Source organism: Chiloscyllium punctatum, chromosome 25 (genome assembly GCF_047496795.1).
Source record: "Chiloscyllium punctatum isolate Juve2018m chromosome 25, sChiPun1.3, whole genome shotgun sequence".
Classification (NCBI taxonomy): Eukaryota; Metazoa; Chordata; class Chondrichthyes; order Orectolobiformes; family Hemiscylliidae; genus Chiloscyllium; species Chiloscyllium punctatum.
Window position 1 is genome coordinate 43,085,315 of NC_092763.1, and position 21,894 is coordinate 43,107,208.

A 21,894-nucleotide genomic window follows, 5' to 3' on the forward strand; every position below is an offset into this window, starting at 1 on the left:
CATTGGTGCCAATATGTACCACGATTTCCGGGTGCTCACTCTTTCCCTTCAGAATCCTGTAAACCCGATCAGTGACATCCCTAGCCACCGGGGAGGCAACATACCTTCCTGGAGTCCTGTTCCTGACCACAAAATCTTCTGTCAATCAGTCTAACCATTGAGTTCCCTACCACTAGCGCTTTTCTATATCCCCCCCCCCCCCACCCCCTTCCCGTCTGAGCCCAGGCTCAGTCCCAGAGACCTGACAACTATGGCTTTCCTCTGGTAGACCGCCCCACCAGCAGTATCCAAAACGGTATATTTATTGCGAAGGGAACGGCCACAGGGGATCCCTGTTCTGACCATTGGTTCCCTTTCCTCCCTCTGACTGTAACCCAGCTGTCCTTATCCTGTGTCTGGGGAGTGACCACCCCCTGTACATCCTCTCAATTTCCCCCTCAGTCTCCCAGATGATCTGTAGTTCATCCAACTCCAGCTCCAGTTCCCCAACTCTGTGTCTGAGCTGTCTTCCTGAACTGCTGCAGTTCAGGTGTTTAGGTTGACCCATAATGTCCTTAGGGAGGGAATTCAAGATTTTGAAACAATGGTGAAGTAACAGCGATATATTTTAGGAAGGTGAGTGGCTAGAAGGAGAATCTGCAGGTGATGGTGTTCCCAAGTTTCTGCTGCCCTTTACCTTCTAGATGGAAGTGGTCATGGGTTTGGAAGGTGCTGTCCAGGGATCTTTGGTGAATTCCTGCACTGCACCTTATGGATAGTACATGCTGATTCTACTACTGAGCATTGGTGGAGGAGGGAATGGATGCTTTTGGATTTGTGCCAATCAAGTCAGCTGCTTTGTCCTAGATGATATAAAGCTTCTGGAGTGCTGTTGGAGCTGCAACCATCAAGGCAAGAGGGTATCATGTTGGCATCAGGACCTCCTGACTGAATGTGTCTCCCCTTAGACTTTGAGACGTGTCCATTTGATTGGTGCATACGCAGTACACAGCTGTATGCAGTGCCAGTGTGAGATTATTATCACACAGTGCCAAGCAGCAACATGTGCACTCCTTTGACTGCATTCCTGATGAAGGGCATATGTCCAAAACATCGATTCTCCTGCTCCTCGGATGCTGCCTGACCTGCTGTGCTTTTCCAGCACCCACACCTTTTGACCCTAATCACTGTTGGAAACCATGACAAACTGCCTGGTTTTATGTCTGTGCTAAAAGGCAAGTTAAGACACAAGTGTGATAATGAGTGCTCAGAGTCATTATGTTCCTGCTAGAATAAAAGTTAAGGCTGGTAGGATTAGAGAACAATGGACAAATAAAGATTTTGAAGTTCTAGTCAAGAATAAAAAAAATTGTACACTAGACGTAGACAAATGGGTTCAAATGAAGAGTATAAAGAGCATTTTTAAGAGGGAGATCGGGAAGGCAAAGTGAGGATGAGATAGCCTTGGCAAATAAGGTAAAGGATAATACAAGTATATTAACAGCTAGAGAGCAACTAAAAAGTGAGTAGGGCGCCTTAAAGATCAAAGAGATCCTCTTTGTGTTGAACCTCATGAGGGAGAGATTGGAGAGATATTAAGTGAATATCTCAGGACATTGTGGGAATTTAGGGAGGAAATTGCAGGGCCTCTTGCAGAAATATTTGCATTACTACAGCTGAGGAACCAGAAGACTGGACAGTAGCTGATGTTGTCCTTTTGTTTAAAGAAGCTTTCCTGATCTCCCTCTTAAAAATGCTGCTCCACTCTTTATACTCTTCATTTGAACCCTGTTGTCTACACCTAGTGTAGATTTTTTTATTCTTTACTAGAACTTCAACATCTCTATTCAGCCATTGTTCTTTAATCTTCCCAGCCTCACCTTTTATTCTAACAAAAATGTAATGATTCTGAACTGTCTTCACGTGCAGCACTGTGGCTCAGTAGTTAGCACTGCTGCCTCACAGTGCCAGGGACCTGGGTTCGATTCCAACCTTGGGTGACTGTCTGTGTTGAGTCTGCACATTCTCCCTGTGTCTCCGTGGGTTTCCTCTGGGTGCTCTGGTTTGCCCCCACAATCCAAAGACGTGAAGGTTAGGTGAATTGGTATGTTAAATTGCCCATCGTGTTCAGGAATGAGAGGGTTAGGTGCATTAGGTGGGGTTAAATGTAGAATAATAAGGTAGGGGAATGGGTCTGGGTAGGTTACTGTTTGGAGGGTTTGTAGACTTATTGGGCTAAATGGCCTGTTTCCACACTGGAGGGATTCTATGAGTAAGCCTGGGAACTTCCGACCTGTGTGTCTGACTTTGGTGGTGGGTAAGTTGTTGCAAGGGTTTCTGAAAGATATGATTTGTATGCATTTGAAGAGGCAAAGAATGATTAGGCATAGTCAACATGGTTTTATGACAGGAAAATTGTGTCGCATAAACTTGATTGAGTTTTTTGAGGAAGTAACCAAGATGGATAAGACAGAGCGGTAGACATTGCTTAGTAGGACTTTAGTAAAGCTTTGACAAGGTTCCGTATCATAGACTGATTAGTAAAAGTAGATCACATGAGATTCAGGGTGGGGCTTGCCAATTGAATACAAAATTAGCTTAATGGCAGAAGACAGAGTGGTGATTTTTTTGGACCGGAGGCCTGTGACCAGCAGTGTTCCATAAGAATCGATACTGGGTCCACTTTTGTTTGTAATTTGGAGAAATGATTTTGAATGAAAATTGCCTACATGGTACAGAAAGGCTGGTAGTGTTGGATGAGGTAAGGGCTTTTGCCCGAAACGTTGATTTCACTGCTCATTGGATGCTGCCTGAACTGCTGTGCTCTTCCAGCACCACTAATCTGGTAGTGTTGGATGCCAATGTCCCTGGTCAGGCCACTGCATATGGTTACTGCCCATGGAGTGCATCTTGAGATTCTGGTGATTGGTGTCCAAGTTGGATGGCCAGAGGGACGAGTAATGTGTTGGAATTGCTAGATACCTGCTCTGATTTTTACGCTGGAAGTTGTTGCTGTCTTGTTTCTATCTGATGTGTGGAAGAATGGATATAAATGAATCAAGATTAGCTAACGATGAGATGTTAATGCACACAAATAGATGCAAATAGGCTTCTCGCCACACGCAAGCAATATCTTACTATTCAAAACTTGGTTACAAAATGAGATTTTTTGCTCTCAACGTTGAGGGAAAGGAGCTTTTCAAACTCATGCAATTTCCTGCCAAACTTTACTGCCAATATCCATATTGTTCAGGAACTGGACAGATTCAACCAAGAATGTCTACGGTTATTTCCATAAAAGCAGATAAAAGGCTAATAGTACCAAGAAGGAGAGTAGCAAAACTCCATTAGAGATAAAAAAATTGTCACAGGTTGCAAAACCAAAGAGCTGGTTAAAGGTAACATAATTTGTTTGCTCCTCTGTTTGAATCATTCCAAAGCATGCCACATCATTGTAACAAAAATGGTTAAAAGATTCTTTTGATTCACTTATCTGTCCTTTTCTAACAGACAGCATCAGTTCTGTTTAAAAACAGACAAAAGCAGTTACAGATTTGGTCTTGCATAAACTACAACACACCAGGTTTGGGAGCCAAAGAAAATGAATCCTCTTCAAGCCTGCATTAAAGAAGAGCAGGTACTAACTTTATGATTCACTGCACAGGTCTATGGATGAGGCTCAATCTCAAATTGGTTCTTGTCATGAAAAAGCAGCCAGAAGATTTGCTCTAACTTGCTGTTAATTGGTGGAATCTGCAGTGGTCCTCATAGTACATCAGGGCAGAAAGAAATTTATAAAGTAGCTTGGCAAGATAATTGGGTGTCGCCAAGTGTCTCCCAAACAAGGAGCTGAGGCATTCACAGTTGTGAGGTTTATAAAAAGCTGGAGGGTTGTGTAACCAAAAAGATAATGGACAGAATCATACCTTGGAGGTCAAGGGGTACACTGGGGAGAAATAAAGTAAATTCCAAAGGGGAACAGGAAACTTTTTAGTTAGTCTCAAGAAAAATGAATGAAGCTTAAATTTTGAAAGGCAAGGCAACTCATAATTGGGGGCGAGAGAAGAAAGTGAGAAAGTGAGAAAGAAAAAAGCAAGAAAGAAAGAAAAGAAAGAAATTTAAAACTGTATTCTAGCTAAGTCTGTGTAAGTTTTAAGATCATTAGATAGGAGGAGCAAATTTGGTCATTCAGCCCATTCAGTCTGCTCCACCATTCATTCATGGCTGGTATGGTTTCTCAACCCTATTTTCCTGACATCCATAACCCTTGATCCCCTTTCTCATCAAAAATCTATTTTAAAGGCACTTAGTCACTTGCCCTCCATGGTCCTCTGTTGCAAGGAGTTCTGACTGAAGGAATTATTCTGTGCCTCCGTTCTAAAGGGTCATCCCTTTAACCAGAGACTGTGCCCTTGGGTCTTAATCTCTCTACTAGTGGGACACTTTCTTCATGTCTACTCTATCCAAGTCTCTCAGTTTTCCGTAAATTTCAATAAATGCCTCCCCTATTCTTCTAAACTCCATTGAGTACAGACCCAGAGTTCTCAACCGCACCTATGATAAACCCTTCATTCCCAGGATGATTCCTGTCTCTTCTGGACCATCTCCAAGGCCAACACATCCTTCCTTAGATACCAAAACAGCTCACAATATTCCAAAAGTGTTGAATTTGTAATGCTAGTTTTACTTAACTTCTCTTTATATACAATAACATTTGGTTTTGGTCCAAAACATGAAATTGTGTGTAATTTTGTCAGTTAAGTGCTGGGTTTTTGGATATTTTAAAACATATTAATTGTCCTTAACAAGGCTGTAATGAGAATGTGTATCAGGTATGAGCAGGCTGGGAAAAGAGTTAATTTTGTGAAGCAAGAGGTTCAGCTGAGCATGATTCAGATTAGATAAGAACTTGCAGTTAACAATGGGGTGCTGGAGGCAAGGGTAATGGGTTAACAAGGTGGAAAAGCAGTCATTGTGTAGAGCCATTTAACAGTATTGGAAGCATTCAGTATGCAAGGTCACCTAACAAGGGGAAAATATCCATTGTATGAATCCAGTTAACAAGGTTAAGAACATCCCTTGTATAACAGTAAAGGGCTTGGGCTCTGCTATTGATACTCACTGATTGTAACGGTCACCCAATTAATATGTATGTTGCCATATCTGGAGGCTCCTCCCTGTAAAATGACGATATAGTTCATTGAGAAACTGCTCTTCCAGAGAAGACTGTGAACTAATGTCCCTGTGCACATAGGCAATTGTTCTTTCTCCTTCTGGGGCCCAGAATAAAGATGAAGGAGATAAAACTTTACTGTGTCTGAGCGTTTTGCTTCAACTGGGGCGGGGCGCAGGATGACAGTAACAGGTTCCATTCACACCACAATCAACATGGGCTTCCCAATAATGTAAGAAAAACAAACTTTGTCAACATTGTTATAACTCTGTAATAACTATTAAAGTAATCAATAAAACAAAAGTAATCAATGAAGCTATCTTCTTTTGCTAAATTATTTTTCTTATCTCATGGCAATGTCAATATCAAACTGGTGTGCATGTGGCAGCTAATAAATAAGGCGGGGATGGTGATGTTATTGGGGTTGTACTACAGACCTCCAATTAGGCAAGAGGAATTAGAGGAACAAATGTGCAGATAGATTGGGGAGACTTGCAGGAGCAATATGGTTGTTATAGTAGGGGATTGTAATTCTCCTAACATCAACTGGGATTGAGTTGAGAGTGTGTGCTGGAAAAGCACAGCAGGTCAGGCAGCATTGAGGAGTAGAAGAATCGATGTTTCGGGCAAGAGCCCTTCATTCCTGACGAAGGGCTCTTTCCTGAAATGTCGATTCTCCTGCTCCTCAGTTGCAGCCTAACCTGCTGTGCTTTTCCAGCAACACACTCTCGACTCTGATCTCCAGCATCTGCAGTCTTCACTTTCTCCTAATCGACTGGGATTGCAAGAGCGTTAGAGACTTCGATGGGTTGGAATTTGTTACTGTGTTCAGGAAAGTTTCCTCAAGCAGTATAAAAAGAGGATAGGGGAAAACTCGACCTACTCTTGGGAAATAGGGCAGGAAAGATGATAGAGGTGACAGTAGGGGAGCCTTTGGGACCAGTGACCCTAGTGTTATTAATTTTAAAATAGTTATGGAGAGAGACAAAACTGGTCCACAGGTTCAAGTTCTAAACTGGGGCAAAGCAAATTTTCATGAAATCAGACAGGAGCTTGCGGAGATTGAATGGAGTGCTTTGTTTGTAGGCAAAGGGATCTCTGACAAGTGGGAGGCCTTTACGAGTGAGATAGCTAGAGTTTAAGGTCTATATGTTCCTGTGAGGGTGAAGGGCAAGGTTGACAGGAATAGGGAACCCTGAATGACAAGAGATATTGATGTCCTGACCAGTAAAAAGGTGGCATAGCTCAGGTACAGCCAGTTGGAATCTAAGGATTCCCTGGAGGTATACAGGGGATATAAGAAAGAAATCAGGAGGGCAAAAAGGGGGCACAAGATGGTCTTGGCGGAGAAGATGAGGGTGAATCCAAAGAGGCTTTTTAAATATATTAGAGGAAAAGGAATAGTTAAAGACAGAATATGACCCTCAAGGACCAAAATGGGCATATGTGTGTTGAACCGCAGGAGATGGGTGAGGTCCCCAATGAATATTTCTGCTGTGTTTACCATCGAGGATGACACAAAGGTGTAGAACTTGGGGTAGTAAGTGGTGATATCTTGGGGACAGTTAATTTCACAGTAGAGGTGGTGTTGGACATTTTGAAAAGTATGAAGGTGGATAAATCTCCTGGTCCTGACCAGAACATTGCAAGAGGTTACAGAAGAAGCTGCGGGGCCCTGGCTGATACTTTTGCATCATCCTTAGCCACAGGTGAGTTCTCAGAAAACTGGAGGGGAGTGAATGTTGTGCCCTTGTTCAAGACAGCTGCAAAGAAAAACCTGGGAACTTTCCACCAGTAAACCTAACATCTGTGGTAGGTAAGTTACTTCAGAAGATTTTGAGGGATAAGATATACATGCATTCGGAAACACTTGGCTTGATTAAGAGGAGTCAGCATAGTTTTGAGCATGGGAGATCACTAGAGCTCTTTGATCAAGTGACCAGGAAGGTTGATGAGGGCAGGCCGATAGACTTAGACTATATGGCACTCATCCACAGACTCTATCAACAAACACATCGACCTGGACCCAATATACCGGCCACTACAGTGGACAGCCCGAACTGACAACCGGAAGCGACAGAGACAGGCCACTATAAATGCCGGAGGAAACAGCACAGAAGCGCTTCACAGGAGGCTCCCAAGCACTGAGGATGTCACCTAGACAGGGGACGAAACGTTTGCAAGACAAATTCCCAGCTCGTCGAACAGAACCACAACAACTATATGGATTTCAGAAAGGCCTTTGATAAGGTTCCTGAGGGTAGGCTGCTCTAGGAAGGTTAGGTTGGATAGAATCCAAGGGGAGCTGGCAAATTGGTTAAACAATTGGCTTGATGATAGGAAGCAGAGGGTAATAGTAGAAGGATGCTTTTTGGACTGGAGGCCTGTGACTAGTGGAGTGTCTCAGGGGTTAGTTCTGGGCCCATTGCTGTTTTGTTATCTATATCAATGATTAGGATGAGAATGCACAAGGCATGAAAAGTAAGTTTGCAGATGACACTAAAATAGATGGTATCGTGGATAGTGAGGAAGGTCATCAGAAATTGCAGCAGGACCTTGATCAGCTGGGGAAAAGGGCCGAGGAACGGCAAATGGAATTTAACATAGGTGAGTGTGAGGTCTTGCATTTTGGAAATCAAGGTAGGATTTTCATGGTGAATGGTAGGGCCTTAAGGAGTGTAGTGGAACAGAGGGAGTTCAGGTACACAGCTCTCAGAGTGGAGTCACAGGTAGACAAGGGAGTGACTGAGTGAGTGTGGCCTTTGGCACACTGGCCTTCATCAGTCAGAAGTTGGGAAGTTATGTTGCAACTATACAGGATGTTGGTGAGGCTGCATTTAGAGTATAGTGTTCAGTTTTAGTCACCTTGCTATAGGAAGGATGTTACTAAACTAGAAAAAGTGCAGAAGAAATTTACAAGGATGTTGCCAGGACTGAACTGTCTGAGTTATAGGGAGAGGTTAGACAAGCTAGGATGTTTTTTCTTTAAGAGTGCAGGAGAATGAAGAGGGGTCATATAGAAGCGTATAAGACCATGAGAGACCTGGATAGGGTGAATGCACTCCGTCTTTTTCACATTGTTGGGGAATCAAGGACTAGACAGCGTCAGTTTAAGGTTTATGGGGAAAGAATAAAAGGGAACCTGAGGACCAACTTTTTTTTTTACACAGAGGGTGGTACACATATGGAATAAGCTGCCAACAGAAGTGGTTGAGGCAGATACATTAAGAACACTTAAAGAGTATTTGAGCAATTACATGGACAAGAAAGGTTTAGAAGGATATGGACCAACTTAAAATGCAGCTTTAGTTAATCTGGTTATATTTTTCAGCAAGATACAATTGCTCTGAAAATCACAGGATTGTACTATACGTACAGCAGCCTATTATTTATGAACAAACATTTCTCCAAACAAATTAACACACAAGTTAGACAAGAATAGTTTAACAACTTAATAGTTAATAGCATTGCTAGAAAGTGCCATGATAGTTTCACTGATACACACAAAACCACCAAAATCTATTATATACCAATTGCAGCCATACAATATGCAAGGCAATTTGTACATTTGGTATGATGCAAATCAGTAACTATTTGTGGTAAAGTCTTACAACTAGGATCTTCTCAATGCCAAGAGCTCTGAAGTTAGAAACCAAACGTGACTATGCATAACCCTCCTGACCTCAATTATTTATTATTAAAAACTGACAATTCCCCAGATCGTGGTGGACTTTATCCTAGGGTCTTTAATGAAGTTCATTTGTTTTAATTTTCTAAAATTCCTGGATTCTGAAAAAGGTCCCATGAAATGTGACTCGTCTATTATCTACTTCTAGTCCTAATTCTATTCTCTGTTCTTCTTCAAGGGAGGAGAAGAAAGCAGGAAAATACAAGCCACTTAGCTTAACATGTCAAACAGAATACATTGGATTTTTTTTAAGAAAGGAGGATATCCTGGGGTACTTAGAAAATGTTAATGCAATTAGGTAGAATCAACATAGTTTTGTGAAAGGGAAATCATATTCCACTACTTTCTCAAAAAATCCAATATTCCACTTAGATAAAGTGGAACCTGTTGATGTGCTCAAATTAGATTTCTAGAAGGCATTTGACAAAGTGCCTCATCAAAAATGTTAAGATGTGAAATAAAAGCACATCGCATGGAGGTAACATAATGGGACGGATGGAGAATTGGCTAGCTAACAGGAAACTGAACAGGCATAAATGGATCATTTTTTGGCTGTCAAACATTAACTAGTGGAGTGCCAGTGGCATCAGTGTTAGGCCTCAACTATGTACAATTAATATCAAATGACAAGGATTAAGGAACCAAATGTATGATTGTTAAATTAAATTTGCTGGAGATCCAAGATAGCGGCGACTCAACAAGTCTGAGTCTATAGTGCTCCTCCCAAGACCTAGGCAAAGTGGGCCACCCTCCCCTACCACACTCACCAAATCAATTAAAAATAGTTTTTACTTAATGTAATTAGTGGTTTAGTACTAAAGTTATACAGTTCAGTCTCCCATAAAAATGACTAGAGGGAAAGGAGCCCTCAGTTCTCAGCAGGCAGGAGCCCCTCTCCCACCCTCCCCAGCTGCAGCAGAGGTGTCTGCAGCCGCCCCGGGGGACTTACCTACAGTGGCGAGCCTCGCGGAAATAATCTCCAAACTGGACACAAAGATCGATCTTTCATAGAAGAGTCCTGAAGTCGGTGGACTTCATTCTCAGCTGCGCTACAAAAGCACGGCCGAGACATCGAAGAAATTGAATGCCAAGTCGGAGGGGTGGAGTTAAAGGCCTCGACGTCTGAGGCCATTGCAGAATCAGCCGTCAATCGGGTCCGGACTCTTGAGCAGCAAGTCCGGACCTTAGAGAACGATCTCGAGAATCGAGGCCGTCGAAAAAGTATTCGTTTGCTGGGCCTTCCCGAACGGGAAGAAGAAGGCCAGCTTACAAGATTCCTTGAACATTGGTTTCCGCAGTTATTGAATCTGGAGGCTGGATCAGGTCAAGTAAGGGTAGAATGGGCCTACCGGGTTGCAATACGCGAGCCCGGCTCAAACCAGCGTCTCCGCCCGGTCCTGTTCCGGCTGTAGAACTATAAGGTGAGGCAGATGCTCTTGGAAGCCTCCAGAAATCTTGGGAAAGATCTCCAAGCCGTGAATTATAATGGATCCAAGATTATGTTTTTTCAGGACTTTTCCCCAGCTTTGGTCCGAAAGAGAAAGGCGTTTGATGAAGCAAAGAAGCGTTTAAGGGATTTAAACATTCAATATTCCTTGCGCTACCCAGCTATACTACGCTTTAGCCATGAAGGGTCCGTGTATAACTTCGGATCACTGGAGAAGGCCAAAGAACTTTTGGACTCTCTTAGACAAATTATAAGAGTTAATTGATGTTGTTTTGCCCTACCCCCAACCCAGTTTACCCCCCCTTTTTTTTTTCCTTTCATTATCTTACTGTTTAATATTATTTCCGGGGGGTGGGAAGAAGAGTTTATTTATTCATCCTTTACTTAGCGATTTCCTTCTTATTTTATCTTTGTCCTTGGGAGCAGGGTTGTTTCTCCCCTATTATTTTGTATTAATATATTTAATTATTATTTGCTGAGACTGTAATTTTAAAGTCATATATGTTCATATATGGTATTAGCATTACCAAATATAGGAGAAAGTGAGGACTGCAGATGCTGGAGATCAGAGCTTAAAAATGTGTTGCTGGAAAAGTGCAGCAGGTCAGGCAGCATCAAAGGAGAAGGAGAATCGACGTTTCGGGCATAAGCCCTTCTTCAGGAATGAGGAGAGTGTGCCAAGCAGGCTAAGATAAAAAAGTAGGGAGGAGGGACTTGGGGGAGGGGCATTGGGAATGCAATAGGTGGAAGGAGGTTAAGGGGAGGGTGATAGGCTTGAGAGGGGTGGGGGCGGAGGTGGAGAGGTCAGGAAGAAGATTGCAGGTCAGGAAGGCGGTGCTGAATCTGAGGGCTGGGACTGAGAAAAGGTGGGGGGGGGGGGGGGAAGAGGGGAAATGAGGAAGCTGGAGAAATCTGTATTCATCCCTTGTGGTTGGAGGGTTCCTAGGCGGAAGATGAGTCGCTCTTCCTCCAGGCGTCATGTTGCCATGGTCTGGCGATGGAGGATGCCAAGGACCTGCATGTCTTTGGCGGAGTGGGAGGGGGAGTTAAAGTGTTCAGCCATGGGACAGTTGGGTTGGTTGGTGCGGGTGTCCCAGAGGTGTTCTCTGAAACGTTCCGCAAGTAGGCGGCCTGTCTCCCCAATGTATAGGAGGCTACATCGGGTGCAGCGGATGCAGTAAATGATGTATGTGGAGGTGCAGGTGAATTTCTGATTAATATTGAAGGATCCCTTGGGGCCTTGGAGGGAAGTAAGGGGGGAGGTGTGGGCGCAAGTTTTGCATTTTTTGCGATTGCAGGGGAAGGTGCCGGAAGTGGGGGTTGGGTTGGTGGGGGGTGTGGACCTCTCTGTGCCCACCCCCTCTCCAGCCTATCACCCTCACCTTAACCTCCTTCCACCTATCGCATTCCCAACGCCCCTCCCCCAAGTCCCTCCTCCCTACCTTTTATCTTAGCCTGCTTGGCACACCCTCCTCATTCCTGATGAAGGACTTATGCCCGAAACATCGATTCTCCTGCTCCTTTGTTGCTGCCTGACCTGCTGCGCATTACCAAATATATCCAGGTGTGGGTGTTGGGGGGGGGGGATAGGGTACTCACTGTTAGTTCAGTAGAACACTTGAATTTTCTTTATCCTATCATGGGGTGCCTGGATCAAGGGTGGGGCACTGGTTGGGAGAGGTTATGGTGGGTTTTTTTGGAAAGGAAGTGATGCCCCCTGGGAATAAGGGGAAAATCTCCATTTAAATACGCTTTATACTTTTTTTTAACTATTTAGAAATAGTTTTTTTTATTATACTGATCTGAATGTACTAAAGAGCTTTTATTTTTGTGAATTTTATATGCTCTATGCTCGGGATGTTTTGGATAAATACAGGTTTTGTTGTGATCTGATGTTATCACATTCCGAGCATGTATATCACTGCTCAATTTATGTATTATCCGTTGGATTTTTTTTTCTCTTGAATAATGTAAGAATTTTAATGATACGCTCTGGTTAGTTCTAAGTTAGATGAGTAGTTAGTTGAGTCTTGTCTTTTTTTTTCTCTTGGTATTTCTTTTTTTCTTGTTTGATAGGTTTTGGTCATCATTTATTTAAGATTCAACTGTATATCAATGTTTATACTTGGGTCTTTTTTTTAGTTTTCTTTTGTAAATTTGTAAAAACATGTTAAAATTTTCAATAAAAATATCTAAAAAAGAAATTAAATTTGCTGATGACAAAAGGCAGGTAGGAAAGTAAGTTGTGAAGAGTACATAATCAATAAATATGCCCGTGCAGACTCTTTAAATGAGTGTGCAAGCATTTAGCAAATGTAATATATTGTGAGAAAATGTGAACTTGTCCCCTTTGACAACAAAAATAGAAAAGTAGTATACTATTTAAATTGAGAAATTGCAAAGGTATGAGGAGATGTGGATTTTCTGGTACTTAAATCATCATTTTAAGAAAGCAGCAAGTGTTTAGGAAGGCAAGTAGACCTGTTTTGTGCAAGAGACAACATTGGTAAGGCTACATCCGTGAGTATGGTGTCCAGTTTCTGTTTCATTTAGAAAAGTATGCAAATACACTATAAACTATTCAGAGAAGGTGAAATGAATCACTTGGCTGTTCATTAGAACTTGCAGGAGGAGGGTGAAGAGTTGGATTTATCTTGTGAGGTATAGTTGGTTGCAGGCTCAGCCTGTCCACTAGAGTTTAGATGAATAAGAGGTGATCTCAAAAGACTCACAGGATCCTGAGGGGACTTGGTTAGAGACAAAAAAAACTGCAAGTGCTTGAATCCAAAATACACAGGCATAAGGCTGGTAGAACACAGCAAACCAGGCAGCATCACATCGACAAGTCAACGTTTCGGGTGTAACCCTTCCTCAGGACAGGGGTGGGTGTGAGTGGAGCTGAAGATAAAGGGGGCAGTGGGGACAGGGTGGTGAAGTGGGGATAGGTGAAAACAGGTAGAGGGTACGACCTGGTTGATCAATGAAAGAAATGAATCTGGTTGGTGACAGGGAGTAGTGGAAGGGATGGGGAGGGGCTGCGAATGGAGTCAGGGGATGACAAGGGAGGTTATTTGAAATTGCAGAACTCAATGTTGAGTCCTCCGGGCTGTAGACTGTCTGGGCGGGAGATGAGGTGGTGTCCCTCCAATTTGCGGTTTGATTCACTGTGGCAATGGAGGAGGCCAAGGATGGTCATGTCATAAGTGGGAAGGGGAATTAAAATGGGCGATGACTGGGTGGTCCGGTCAGCCCCTGCAGACCAGGCTGCGATGCTCGGTGAACCGTTCACTAAGTATACGTTTGGTATCCCTAGAGAAGACCACACTGGGAGCACCTGGTGCACTAAACTAGGTTGGAGGAGAGGCAGGTACACCTGGAAGGACTGTTTGGGGCCCTGGAAGGTGGTGGGTTGGGGGAGGGGGCGTGGGGGAGGTGGGGGTGTACTCACAGGGTTTGCATCTTTTCTGGTTGTAGGGGAAGGGACCTGGGGGTTCGGGGTGGGGGGGTGGGAAGCATCATCCTTAAACACTTTTTCCAACACTAACTAGACTCCACCACCAAGAACATCTTCCCCTCACTACCCCTCTCTGCCTTCTGCAAGGACCATTCCCTTCGACAGTCCCTGGTATGCGCCACTCCCCGCCAAACCCCCAAGTACCTTCCCCTACAACCGAAAAAGATGCAAAACCTGCTGGTACATCAAACACACACAATCCCTTCCCCACCCCCCCCTCCCCAACCTCCACTGAAACATAAATCTGAAAGACTATTACCTTAGTTGGAATATTTAAAACAGGGTATATAATTGCAAAGTAAAGGGACTGTTATTTTTGGATAGATGAGAACAATTCCCTCCTCTTGAAGACTACAGACTCTCAATCATAAAGCATATTCAAAGCAGAGACTTGAACTTTGAATCAAAGCATTTTAAAATATCAGCAGACATTCATTTGAGGGTCAGTGTAATTTGGTAATTCATTTAAAAGGGCTCGTGATAGTATTTTTCATGTATGTTTACAGTATATCACAGTTACCATTTGAGTAAGAAATAATCTCATTTTACAATTTCATATTAATTCTACAAATGATTTTCAGCCTGTTATACTTATTGCCTAAATATAAAAATATTATTTTGACTGAAGATAATTTAGCCAAACGCACAAAAAAATCTGCCAACTGTAAAAAGTACAAACGAGAATCTACATTTTTTCTAAAATTCCAAAAGTCCGCAGTTGGCATGACAGTGGAGAATGTTAATCATAACTTACATAGAGCCTTCACAATATTCATACTGCACAAATGGCAGGCAATGAGCATTTCCAATAAGAAGCAATCTAACCACCACCCTTTGACATTCAATGGTATTACCATCACTGAATCCCCTATGATCAACATTTTTGCTGTTACCATTGACCAGAAACTCAACTGGACTTGCTGCATAGACTCAGTCACCACAAGAGCATGTCAGAAGCTCGTCCAGCTGAAGGGGCAGCACTTAAGGAATGCCAACAGACATAAAACTATGGTATGGCCCTATCCCATTTGTACAACTGTACAAGCCATATGTAGTTTTGAATCTAGTGGTAATGAAAGAAAGTTAACTGTACTCAGCAGGAAATAACTCAAGCACGGAATTAGGACAGCAATAAGGGGCCATGAAATGACTTTGGCAAGCAAGGTTAAAGACAATCCTGACACATTTTACACATATATTAAAAACAAGATGACAACTAGCAAGATAGTAGGACCACTCAAGGATAAAAAGAGGGAACTTGTGCTTGCAGGCAGAGAACTTTGCATTGTTATTCAACCAGGAAAAGGGAATGAAGGATAGAGAGATTTGTGCGGAGCCTGCTAATATGTTAGGGCATTTTGAGATCAAGAAGCGGAGTTGGGTTGCTTAAAGAGCATTAAGGTCCCCAGAACCCAATGGTATCTACCCCAGGTTATGAGACAGACAAGAGAGAAGATTGACCAAGATCTTTGTATCCTCGCTAGCCACTGGAGAGGTCCTTGAGGACTGACAAGTGGCTAATGTTGTTCCTCTGTAAAAGAAGGGAAATAGGGATAATCCAGGAAACTGTAGACTGGGGAAACTCACATTGATGGTTGGAAAGCCATTGGAGAGAATTCTTACAGAAAAGATTTACATGCATTTGGAAAAGCATGGCCCGATTCGTGTCGGTCAGCATGGTTTTGTACAGTGTAGATCATGTCTTACTAACTTGATTGAATTTTTCAAGGGGGTGATACAGGTGATTGATAAGGGTAGAGCAGTGGACATTGTTTACAGGGATTTTAGTAAGCCTTTTGACAAGGTCTCTCATGGTACGCTCATCCAGAAAATTAAAATGCATGTGATCCACAGTGACTTGGCTTTCCCACAGAAGACAGAAGATAGTGGTGGAAGGATGTTTTTCAAGTTGGACGTCTGCGACTAGTGGTGTTCCACAAGGATCCATAGTGTGAACCGTACTGTTTATGATACATTAAAATGACTTGGAAGAAAACGTAAAAGGGTGGATCAGTAAGTTTGCAGACAATACAATGATCGGCAGATAGTGCAGAAGGTTGTCAAATATAGATCGTTGCAGATATGGGCACAGAAATGGTAGATTAACTTTAATCCAGGCAATTATGAGACACTGCACTTTGGAAGATCAAATGTTAAGGAAAGTATACAGTTAATGGCAGGACTCCTAACAGCATTGTTGTATAGAGGGATCTTAGTTTCAAGCCCATATCACCGTGAAAATGGCCATGCAAGTAGATCAGGTGGTAAAGGAAGCATACAGCATGCTTGCCTTTATTGGTTGGGGAACTGAGTACAAGAGACAGGATGTCATGTTGCAGCCACACAGAGTATTGTGTTCAATTCTGCTTGCTACATTATAGGAAGGATGTGGAGGCTTTGGAGACAGTGCAGAAGAGGTTTACCAGGATGCTACCTAGATTAGAGTTTACGAACTATAAGGAGAGACTAGAAAAACTCATTGTTTTCTCTAGAGCGAAGGAGGCTGAGGGCAGACTTGATAGAGTCTATAAAATTATGGGATGCACAGATAGGGTCAACAGTCAGGCTCTTTTTCCACAAAAGTTGAAATATCTAATCCTAGGGCATGCATTTCAGTGTGAGGGGGAAGTTCAAAGGAGATATGAGGGGCAAGGAGAGTGTGTGGAAGGAGTCTGGAATGCGTTGCCAGGGGTGTGGGAGGCAGATATGATTGGCATTTAAGGCCCTTTTTGATAAGCACATGAACATGCCAGGAATGGAGGGATATGGAGCAAGGGCAGGCAGAATGGATTATTTAATTTGGCATCATGTTTAGCATAACATTGTCGGCAGAAATAACTGTACAGCACAAGAACAGGCCCATTTACTCTCAAAATTTTAAGTACCATTTTAGATAACAATCAAAGTTGGGCATGCAGGCAAATGAGAACACTGCATTACAACATCTCTAAAAAAGGATTATCAGAATCATCTTGTTCCATCACTGATTCGACATTTTGCATTTACCCTTAAATGCTCATGCACAGAGGAACAACTGAATCGGTTAACATCAGGAGGGGAAACTCGGTGACCTTTGATGTGACTGACAGAGCTAGGGAAATGGTTATGCCTTATTGGCAAATATGAGGTCCAGAATGTCCTGCAAAGGGAATATTTAAAAGAAATGTTGGAATTTTGAGAAAGGTACACAAGTGAGAGTTTAAAGTTTAGTAGAATAGTCAGACAATCAATCAACAGATATTAAAATCTGTAAGGAACATTCTTGGCGAGATGACATCTGGAATTCGGGAAGAAATACACACACAGCAACATGGTTTCATATTATTTCACATGTAGTTGTTATTATTATTTTGTGTACTTGGTCTATCTTGTTTCTATTATAATCACGTTTTGCCATTGGGATCAACAACAAATGCAGCAGTTGAAGAGGAAATTAGTTCCATTAAGACATGAGAATCTTACAAGCACAATACGTATTGTGTAGTGTTATTTCACAGTAATAGTTTACTGCCCTTACTGACATGTTTATTACTCTATTTTTGGTTTGTGGTTTACTTACTGATCATTAATCTGTAATTCATTTATTGATTATTAGATTATCTGTATTGCATAATGAAATAATGCATTTTTTAATTGTGCGTGGTGTAAAAACCCATCTTGTACATGAACCAATCTGGTGGAAAATGATAAATTATACTACAGTTTGTTCATCATATCAAAAATAATGAATAAAGAGGGGAGATTGTGATAGTAAACTTCAGAACTTTAATAACTGCTAATGGATTGAATGAATCAACAAATATAAACTGGTAAACATAAAGGAATCAGCAATAACTCTGCATGGCATAAACGATTAAAGGACAAAGACAAACTTTTAGAGGAATTGAAAGAAATTAGCCATGCTTGGGAAAAGGAGTCAACGCTACATGAACAAAACTGTTTTGACATCTGCTTGACAACTGGCTGATTTATTCCACAAGGGTAAATGACTGCCCTGCAGAAGAATTTAAGGAGATAATGACAGGAATGCTGTGTCTTCAAACTGTAACAATGAACAGGGAAAATTGGGACATGTGGCTTAACTCATTTACTTGCGAGGTCTTATTTTGATTGCTAAATGCAATAAAGTTTAAATCATTGTTTCAGTACTTGATTTTCTGTGAAATTCCTTAATAAGTAGCTAAATTAAAAGGTAACTTATGGTGACTTACTCACAACACCATTGATTAGAAACTCAACTGGTCGTGTCGCATAAACACCGTGATTACAAACAAGTCAGAAACTATGAATACTGTGGCAAGTAACTCAGCTCCTGGCTCCCCAAAGCTTATCATCTACAAATACAAGTCAGAAATGAGATGAAATACTCCCCATGTGTCTGGATGAGTGCCGCTCCAGCAACACTCAAGAAGCTTGACACCATCCAGGACAAAGCTGCCCACTTGATTGGCAACACGTCCACAAGCATCTACTTTCTCTACCGCCCATGCTCAGTTGCAGCAGTGTGTATTATCCATAAGATGCACTGCAGAAATTCACCAAAGATCATCAGACACCACCTTCCAAACCCACAAGCACTTTAATCTAGAAAGACAAGGACAGTAGATATATGGGAATGCTGTCTAGATTAGAGTGGTGCTGGAAAAGCACAGCAGGTCAGGCAGCATCCGAGGAGCAGGAAAATCAACGTTTCAGACAAAAGAATGCTACCACCTGGAAGTCCCTTCCAAGTCACTTGCCATCCAGATTTGGAAATATGTCGCCACTCCTTGAATGTTGCTAAATCAAATCCTGGAATTCCCTCCCTTAAGGCCAAACCTACAGCATACAGACTGCAGCAGTTCTAGAAACCAACTCACCACCACTTTCTCAACAGTGACAGGATATGGGTAATAAACGCCGATCAGCCAGCGACACTCGCGTCTTAAGAGTAAATTTTAAAACAACCTTCCCAGTTCAGCACAAAGCACTAGCTCTGGGCACACTTTCATACTGGAATATTTACACACCTTGTTGGTTTCAGGAGTCTACTAACACTGACATAATGCGTACATATTCAAAGCGCCAAAAAGATAAACAAAACAAATAATTTTCCTAAGACAGCAACGCCTTTAGGCGCCTGAACATGATCGGAACCAATCCGGTAAAAGGCTGCATTTACAGCTTAGCTTCAGACCAACAGGTCAAAATCATACTCCCTTCCTATTTGGAAAATAAGTCTCGCGTTCTGCCACTTACCTGTTGACTGAGCTTGCTCTCAGCCGGCGCCCTTACCCTCACTCCATAGAGCGTCAGTTCAGAGCCCACTCAGGAAACACCTCCCTGAGAGCCCAGCAGCCCCCGGTGAGAGAAACTCCTCCCAATGACCCCAGAACCCACACCCTTCCCCCACTGGGGGAAAGAAACACCTCAATGTGGGGAGAAAAGAGTAAGAATATCCTTAAAGAAATGGAGAAGATAAACACCAACCTTATGACCTCTGCCCACTGCTGTTTGCTTTCACAACATTTTTTTTGTCGCGTTACAAACTTCGAAAAACTCCGCCTTATTGCTGTAGGAACGTTCGAACTTGAAAGTCCGGAAAGGTTGTTCAAACGATGTTCCGGTTGCCTCAGAGTTGGAGACTATCACAGGATAGTCTGTTACTTCACTTCGTCAAGGGAACCTACATTACATTTACTTAGCGCGAGTGCAGCCTCGGCAATTAATCGCAGCATTGAGACAGTATCATGGCTCCGATATCTTGCAACACAGTTACACCCAATTACCCTGAGTCAAAAGGCTCGGGTTCAAGTCCCACCTGTTCCAGTGGTGTATGATGATATCTCTGAACTGGCTGATTGGAAAAAATACCTAATGAAGGCATATACCATTCTGTTTGCTCCCTCCACAAATGTTGTCAGACCTGTGGAGTTATTTCAGTTTTTATTTCATTTACAGGGACACATGAATTTTTGAGAGGCTTGCCCCTGACGCATTAAAGATCACGTCTTTAGTGTTGGATAAGCTTTGCCAGCTCCTTGGAAGGCACAGAAGCTGGCTAGAATTTAATGTCTCCGGCAAATCTTAAACGTGGACGTATTATGGTCACGTAATTATTTAAATAGCAGGTACCTGAAATATTTGTCTTGCGGTTTTCATTAGACTTTCAATTGCTAAGACTCAGTATATGGAAGACGACCAAAGAATACATCCTCCCTCCACTCCTCCCAAACCACCAGATAGATAAGTGCAGATAGTGGAATGCTTGTTCTGTGCATAAGGTTAGGTCATTATGCGTTACTCTTTTACAAAACTCAACACGGTATACAAAAACAGTTGCATGTTCCACCGCTGCTATACGACAAAAATAGAAACAAGGCCACTGAAAATAATTCCAGCAGCACCAGTTTGCCTGCTCCTAAACTGTGTGATTCAAATAGGATGAACACAAAGATCCACCAGAAGAAAAATGAGACCCTCACCAGAGAATCCAAAACAAATGAATTAACTTCCACCCCTCGAGATACTTCACTGCTAATATTTCAGTCTCCTGAAAAATGGCATACTTCCCATTGGCTCATATTACCAATGGTCACCAAAGTGCCTGTTACAGGAGGGCCAGAGATAATGTGTTCCTTCTGCAGGGGAATAGATGTTCATGTTTCTTCTGTCTATTCTGTAAATAAGGAAAAAACACCATTTTGTGGAAGGTCAGTGAAGCTTGCATGTGACTTTGCAGAGCTGGTGTTCTCAATCCTATTCAGCAAACTAACTTCTTAACCTTTCTGAGAGTCAAATGGTTTTCATATGTTCTCATCACATCTTACAAGTCTTGTAGTTGTGGCTTCATTGTTTTAACTCAATGATGCTCTGTCTATTGGGGTCAGTTATTACTTCCTACATAGATAGTTTGCAATAAGACAATCAGAATAATGCACAAACATTTTATGAACAATTTATTAAATGGATTGCCACTTTGTCATGAACCCTGCGAGAGTTGAGGTGAAAGATCACACAATGTTATGTGATAGAGCAATATTAGCTATTTCTTATGTTTTCTGAGCTTTTACAGTTTCACTATAATTCTATTAGCCTATACTTCTGACCAGAAAATGGAAGTTACACAATCTAGGAGGACAGAATTGATTTTATTTCAATTCTTTAACATTAAAGATTCTAAAATACTTTTAAGAGCTTCAGAGGCATGATCAGATGGAAGAAAATATACAACCAGAGAGGGAAATATTAAAAGCTGCATTCAGAAACTTGGTAAACATCAAGAGAATTTAGGGATGGAATTCTGGAGCATGGGACCAACCATGGTGATTAGTGAAATAAAGGGAGGGATGGAAGGATGAACAGGATCAGATATCAGAAAATATGATAAGAAAAAAAGTGACTGCCTGGAACAGGCACAAGGCAAAACATATAATATGAAAGCCTTGGAGGGATTTAAAGTGAATAATAGGCTTGAGGACTCCAGGAGAAAGTGAGGACTGCAGATGCTGGAGATCAGAGCTGAAAATGTGTTACTGGAAAAGCACAGCAGGTCAGGCAGCATCCCAGGCACAGGAGAATCGACGTTTTGGGCATGAGCCCTTCTTCAGGAATCAGTTCTTGAGGACTCCAGACCAATAAAGTCAGGAATAGTGGAAGAGGATTAGGCCACTGTTGGAATATTGCGTTTAATTCTGGTCTCCCTCCTATCGGAAAGATGTTGTGAAACTTGAAAGGGTTCAGAATGGATTTACAAGGATGTTGCCAGGGTTGAACAGGCTCAGGCTGTTGTCCCTGGAGCGTCGAAGGGTGACCTTATAGAGGTGTATAAAATCATGAGGGGCATGGATAGGATAAATAGACAAAGTCTTTTCCTTGGGGTTGGGGAGTCCAGAACTAGAGGGTATAGGTTTAGGGTGAGAGGGGAAAGATATAAAAGAGACCGAAGGGGCAACTTTTTCACTCAGAGGATGGTACAAGTATGGAATGAGCTGCCAGAGGAAGTGGTGGAGGCTGGTACAATGGCAACATTTAAGAGGCATTTGGATGGGTATATGAATAGGAAGGCTTTGGAGGCATAGAGGCCTGGTGCTGGCAGGTGGGACTAGATTGGG

At 42.3% G+C, this 21,894-nt stretch overlaps 1 protein-coding gene across 5 annotated transcripts in view; it reads right to left on the reverse strand.

Annotated features, from left to right (window-relative positions):
- Nucleotides 1-19,581, reverse strand: part of LOC140495892 (endoplasmic reticulum membrane adapter protein XK-like) — a 38,837-nt gene extending 19,256 nt beyond the window's left edge. Inside the window, exon 1 of one of the 5 annotated variants that reach the window (XM_072595147.1) lies at nt 19,271-19,581. The gene's annotated coding sequence lies outside the window, so the exon portion shown is untranslated. Of the gene's footprint in view, nt 1-5,101; nt 5,122-10,189; nt 10,367-18,660; nt 18,681-19,039; nt 19,141-19,270 lie in introns of those variants that run through there. The other 4 variants (XM_072595145.1, XM_072595151.1, XM_072595148.1 and 1 more) reach the window with 4 other exon arrangements.
- Nucleotides 19,582-21,894: the final 2,313 nt, after the last annotated feature.